Below are 6,783 nucleotides of genomic sequence, written 5' to 3'. Positions count from 1 at the left end.
CAGCACCTCATTAGCTCATTGTCTTCATTACCAGTGGCTCATGGTCAAGTCAGAATAACTTGCTATTATGTGGATGTTATGTGGATTTTGGAGCTCATTTTGTGCCTTGCAGAGCACTGCCAGTCCATCGCTTCATTCACTGCTTTGTTTTAAAAACAAAACCTAGTGGTGACAGGGAGGATGCACCACCACCTCCATTACTGCTGGCACACAGGTTCATTCTGGGAGATCTGCCTCATTCAAAACACACTGGTCTTATACTAGTGTGACCTGGTCTCCTCCTTCCTAAGGGCTCTATGAAAGTGAGTCGTTCTGCTCAAGCATTTTTTTTTTTCTTTTTTAGTTTAGTTTGATATTTTGTTTAAATTTTAGGGTTTTTTCCTGAGTTAATATTTGGGCTGTGAGGTTTTTGTTACACTTTCAGGGTTGAGATGTCAGCGATTTTAGTGAAAGGGAAAGGTTTTAGTTGTGGAGATGAACTTCTGTTTAGGATGCTGGTTACAAGGTTAGTGGGTTTGTAACAACAGGTATGACAGGGCAGGACATCTCTATCACTTAAAACCCCCAAATATGCAGAGTCAGTTTTGTTACGCCATTCCCCTTAAATTCCCAATGAAGTAAATGTGTCTTCCTGTGGGAAGCTGTGGGATTGATTCACAGCTCCTAATCCACTGAGCCTGCTCCATGCATGCAGCACCTGGTAACTGCCTTGATTTGACACAGATGGAACCACAAGCAGAACCAGTCCTCAACTTCTGAATTTCTTGTGGAAATGAGGTGTTTAATTACCTAGATGAGAAACTCAAAAGCTTCTAATGAGAGCAGCTGAAAGACCTCTCATTTGCAAAATGTACCAGGTTACCCTGAGCATGTCCATTTTAGGTGGCTGAATTCATTGACCCAGGAGACAGATTTCAGGTGTTTTCACCTGCAACACCTGGTGCTTCCTAGCAGAGGAGACTCGCGTGGTCTGACATAGAGTTTCCATGTTAGCAGGTGATGGTTGTGCTGACAGGCACAAAGAGGTCTCCCTGTCCTGGAGAGGAGCACTCTGGCTAGCAGCAGACCCACTCCTCCAGTCCATATCTTGCATTAATTAAAAGTTAACTTCTAATTAAGTGTCCAGCTCTGGGACCCCCCACATAAGAAGGATGTGGATTTACAGGAGTGAGTGCAGAGGAGGCTGTGAAGATGATTGGGGACTGAAGCACCTCTCCTATGAAGAGAGACTGTTCAGCTTGGAGAAAACTCCAGGGAGGGCTGCTTAGGACAGCCTTACAGTGCCTGAAGGGGGACTACCAAAAGAGATGGAGAAGGATTTTTATAAGAGCATATAGGGACAGAACAAGAAGAATTTTCTTTAAAGTGAACCTGACTGGGTTTAGATTACATACTAGGATGAAACTATTTACTGTGAAGGTGGTGAGGCACTGAACAGGTTGCCCAGAGAAGCTGTGGCTGTCCCATCCCTGGAAGTGTTCAAGGCCAGGCTGGATGTGGCTTTGAGTGACCTAGGCTAGTGGAAGGTGTCCCTGCCTAGGGCAAGGAGCTGGAACAGATGTTCTTTAACAGATGTCCCTTCCAGCCCAAATCATTCTATTATTCTATGTTTCTGTGAAATCTGTATGCTTGCCATGTCCCCTGTGGACTGATGGTGCTTCAAGCACCACAGGAGTGGTCCAGGTGGCGTTGCTGATGCCTGTGCCTAATTACTGATCTGGATCTGAGAGAATGCTGGGAGGGATGTGTGGGGATGGGAGGCCACCAGGGCTGGCATCATTCTGGAGGCTGGATTTGGAGCTTCTGTTTCCAGCTACATAAAAAGCATCAGGTTGTGAAGGCAGCTGGAGGAGGTGCTCCAAACTCGCTGACATGGTGTGCTTTTTTTCTGCTCTCAAAACAACTCTGATGCCTGGCAGCTGCAGTCAAGTCAAATATTAGACCCACTTCTGCAAGCAACTGCTTGTCAATCCCACTTGCCCCAAGTGGAGCTGCTCCAATATCTTTTCTCCACAGCTGTGGAAATGCAATTGTATTGTGGAGAGGCAATCTTTTGTCACTCGGAAATTCACCATTTCATTTCCTTTTAAAGCATTTTCAGGTTTTTTTTTCCCCTGGGTATTGAGAGCTTTTTTTAAAGTAAAATAAAACAAAACAAGTTCATCTCCAAGGAGATGTGAGAAGCAATTTTGGGGAAAACTAACGCTGAACAGAAGCCTCAGCTAAAAACATGAACATGTGACAGAAGGCAGCGATGGCACATGTGCCATCTCAACTGTGTGTGGGGTGCCCATGACTCCAGAACTACTCTGTGTGTCCTTTCAGGCCACTTCATTGTTCTCATCTGCTTTTTATGGCCACATCACAGCTTCAGAGAGCAAACTTCACACTCTTTTAAACTCAACCTGCACAGCCTAATAGTGTGAGGATACAGCCCAACAGTCTGCAACATCACAGCCACTTCCACAGTGAATTGAATTTGTCAGTCTCTGGGCTGTGGTCTTATAATGTGCTTTATTATTAAGTTTCTTTGCCTTAAGTTGCCAGCTAATAGAATAATGTCTTTCTCTTTATTAGAAAGAGTCCACAGCTTTATTAAGTTACATAATTTACAACCAATAGTGTAATCAATATAACATTAACAAATATGTAACCTTAGACAAACCTCACATATTGATTTCTTTAAACATTCTCACAAAGCCTGTCTTTGGCTGAAAAAATACATTCAGTCCCAGTGGCAAGCCCCCAAAACACTTAATGCATTAAGGTGTGGGCACTGGAGGATAAATTGAATTGGCTTCCTTGGAAATAAAGCTGGGTCTCCTTTGGTCTTTGTGCATACACCTCAGAATGGGGTTTTTTTTTGCAGTTTGGAAGGAAGCTCCTATTTTCTCTTTTATGTCTCATCTTTGCAAGGAAAATACCATGTGTTGCAAAATACTGTGGTTACCACATAGTTAAAATGAACATAAATAATCTCTTATTGCATGGACAAAAATGGATACTGCAAAGCCTGGATTACCTGATGGTGATTAACCTTGGGGATTCTCAGATGGACTGTAACTAGCTGTTATAGTATCAAGTTTGACCTAGCCCTGTGTCTGCATTAGGTAGGAAGTTGTGTTTAACATCAGGTAAGAGACCCATTTTCCTAACAGAGAACTTCAGGTAAAAACTGTATGTAAAAACTTCATGCATTTTTCAACTGTAAGAAAAGTTATCTAATGCCTCTTGAGTGCAGTTTAGTGGATGATACTGATATACCTGTAGTTATGCTTTTGATACAATCAGGAAAGCTAGTATTGTATTATCCCTACCTCTCTATTCTCAAGACTACGTGAAAAAAATCCCCAAACCATCAGACACTGTCTTGCAGGGAATCTCTGTGCATTATCACACAACAGAATTGCTCCAATGATAACTTCACAGGTAATTTAGAACTAGGCTGGAGGAAGTAGCAGAAAAAGCATCTCAGGGATGCACCAGCAAGGAAACAGAACAGATGTGCATCTGCTCCATCTTTAGTTTCAGTGGTTCGGTGAAGACGCACATATAATTTCTGGAACAATTAAGTGCTTAATCTTTTTGTAACCTAAATCCTTAAGCAGTACATTTATGTAACGATTTTTTTTTTTACTTTGCTTTCCTTTAAAAATAGAATCATCTACTCCTTTTGTAAGACTTTGAAAGGTTTCCTTGTCAAAAGGGATGTAGGTGAGATGGAGGAATAAAGCTTCCCAGCAAATGTTGGGGACTAGTGTGCAGAGTTCCCACGTCCCCTTTGGAGACTTTATCATTTAACAGCCACAACTCTCCTTTATTAGATCACTATAAAACAAGTGCCTGGAGGGAGTCAGAAATGAATTGAATTTTGTAGATTTAAATGATTGTGTGGGACCTTTTTGGCTTAATATATACCCTGGAGAGGTTTGCTACTAGAACTTGGGAACTTTATAATAAGAATAATTCCTTAGCTAGAGATCTTTATCTTGTTACATTAATGATTCACTGGGGGGTTATGCTGGAAAATTAAGGGAAATTTTTAAAAAGGTTATTAGATCAAATGTTCTTCTAGAGACATGCACAGAGATGGTCAACAAAGATTTATAGGCTGGTGAGATAAGGAATTTATTGCCTTTGTGCTGCATGCACAGGGCAGCTGGCCATTTCAGAAGGTCCCTCCCGCCTGTGCTTCTGCTGAGGATTGTTGTCAGCTCACAATCAGCACTCAACACAGTAAGGTTTTGCAGGCCATGTCCTGCTTGTGCACTGCAAAATACACAGCAAGGGAATTCACATAAGTGGTGGGTATAGCTACCTTAGCTTCAAAGGTATGAGCCAGACTATGCATCCAGACCTATTTTTTTACATCCCTGCCTTTATCCCAGAGGTTTTATAACAATGTTCCTTAGCTCCAGCTCTGCTATGTCAGTCCCAGCATGAACTATTTATAGTGCCCACAGCTCCTGCTGGATTTAGGAGGTGCTCAAGGTCTCTAAATAGCAACTGTGTGGTCTCCAAGGATGTGCCATTTGGAGAATGCAGGCTCTGCTTGTACTTTGACTATGCAGAACATTTACTCAATTTCTGCCATTTATAGCTGCCACTGTAACAGGCTTTGAAGGCCTGCTTTATATATCACATGGTTTTACCTGTGATGACAACTCACCAGTTTTAATGGTAATATCAGGAAACTGAAGAATCAATGCCCATGGCTGAAGCTAAGCATCCAAATATAACAAGCTATTAGGAACATGCAAAGTGGCATTTTAGGCTTGAGGACGATGATTTTTTTTCATCCAGCTAGGGTGAATTCCCATTTACAATCAATAGAAAGGAAAATTGAACAACACTGTAGCCTTTGCAAATCCAGGCAGAAATGGAAAGAAATGCAGATCACAGGGACATGCACTTAAATTCTGCTATCAAATTGCCATCATTATATGAGAAGAAATTGCTGATAATGGTGAAATATATGATCATAGCCATGGCCTGTGATGCCTTAAGTTTTATCTTTCATATTTTTCAGATTCTGTGCTGCCTAAGGGTGTAGCTCTGAGCTTCATGTTAAGTGTTAGTAGGTTCTCTTCACAAGGTAGGTAGAAAAAACAATCCTTTTCCAGTTTGAGACCAAGGACAACTGTTACAAGTTTCAGGCCAAAAGGTATAAACAGGGGGCAGCTGAAGAAGAGCGAACAAAGAGGATGTAACTTCATAACCTAAAGCTGTAATCGGACAATTAACTCCAATATGCAAATTAACCAAAACTTATAAAAGCATGAGACCTTGTGACCAATCATCCATTTTGTGGCCATTTTGGGTCCATCTTGAGTGTAGCCCTGGCCAGGCTCTTGTGCTGCCCAAGGTGTATCCTTTTAGGTCTTTCAATAAATACTTACTTTATTCCTTTAGCTCTGTCTAGTCTCTGTTACAGGTTCAGCCTCTCCGGGCATCACCTGGAACGTGAATGTGACAGTGGGGAAAGAGGAAGCATGCTGGCTTTTGCTTGACAGGAGCTGCAGAGAGAGTGGTAGCCGCCAGAGATGTCTGAGAAGCCCTGTTTGGGCAATTCACGAACAGCATCTGTTCCTACATCTGGTACTATCCCAAGTGCCATACACCAAGCACCCTTTGGTCCTCTCTTTGCTGTTATTACCTCATCCCCATGTCCATCATGTGTGAAAAGTAATTCCCTCCTCCACTTTCTCTCTCCTGGGAACAAATCTTCCAAGACAGCTGTAAAGTTGTATGTAAGAACTGCAGGGAGATCTGCGGAGGAGAAGAGCCCAAGGCTAAACTCCATTGAAAGAGATATGAGGCAAAGAAAATCTGTATATCTGCTCTGTAACTCACTAAGAGTTGAGGAAATCCCAAACCTCTTGGGAACAAGTCTCCTGAGAGTGATTTTAGGATAATCCTGGACAAAGAGCCCTCCATGCTTAACATTTTTATGAAGGCAGAATAAGATCATTGTGAAGAGTGTAACATGCACTTAGTATAGATCTGAAAAAAAATGTCAAAGGAAATTAATTTAAATTCCTCTAAATGCAATTAGAAGTGACAAGATTTCTCATGGTGAGAGACTACGTTAAAGCAAAAGCTAAAAGTTCCCATCCAGTTCATAAAGCCTTAGGTAGCTATTGGTAATATGAATTAAATTAATCAAAATGGGTAAAAGCTAATGATCCTCTTGGGAACAAAATTAGCTCCTTAATGAAAGAAATGGAGTTCAGAAATTATAATAGAATATTAGCAGATGTGCCCTTTGGAAATTATAAATTTGCAAAATCCCCTTATGTAGATATTAGTTTGAGTCAAATTATCACTAAATCTGACCCTGGAGATGTGATGAGAATACACACACACGGATCTGTTCAGGAGGGCCTGGAATCCTCTGTCAGCAGTTCTGCTGGGCTGGTTTGGGTGCCACAAAGCGCCTTCTCAAATCAGTAACAGGGGACAGTCAAATCCCCAAACTTCTACTTGTAACCTGCCAAGCTCTTGCTAAGGAGTCCTACTGCCTCTGGTGCCCTCTGGGCTGCTGAGAGTATCACAGAATCACAGAATCATTAGGTTGGAATAGACCTTTGAGATCATCAAGTCCAACCCATGCCCTAACACCTCAACTAAACCATGGCACCAAGTGCCACATCCAGTCCTTTTTTAAATACATCCAGGGATGGTGACTCCACCACCTCCCCGGCAGACCATTCCAGTACTTCATCACTCTTTCCGTAAAAAACTTTTTCCTAAGATCCAACCTATATTTCTCTTGGCACAGCT

This window comes from Lonchura striata, chromosome 2 (assembly GCF_050655825.1).
Source record: "Lonchura striata isolate lonStrDom1 chromosome 2, ASM5065582v1, whole genome shotgun sequence".
Classification (NCBI taxonomy): domain Eukaryota; kingdom Metazoa; phylum Chordata; class Aves; order Passeriformes; family Estrildidae; genus Lonchura; species Lonchura striata.
The sequence above is the reverse complement of the archived record's forward strand: the minus strand, read 5'-3'. Positions refer to the sequence as shown.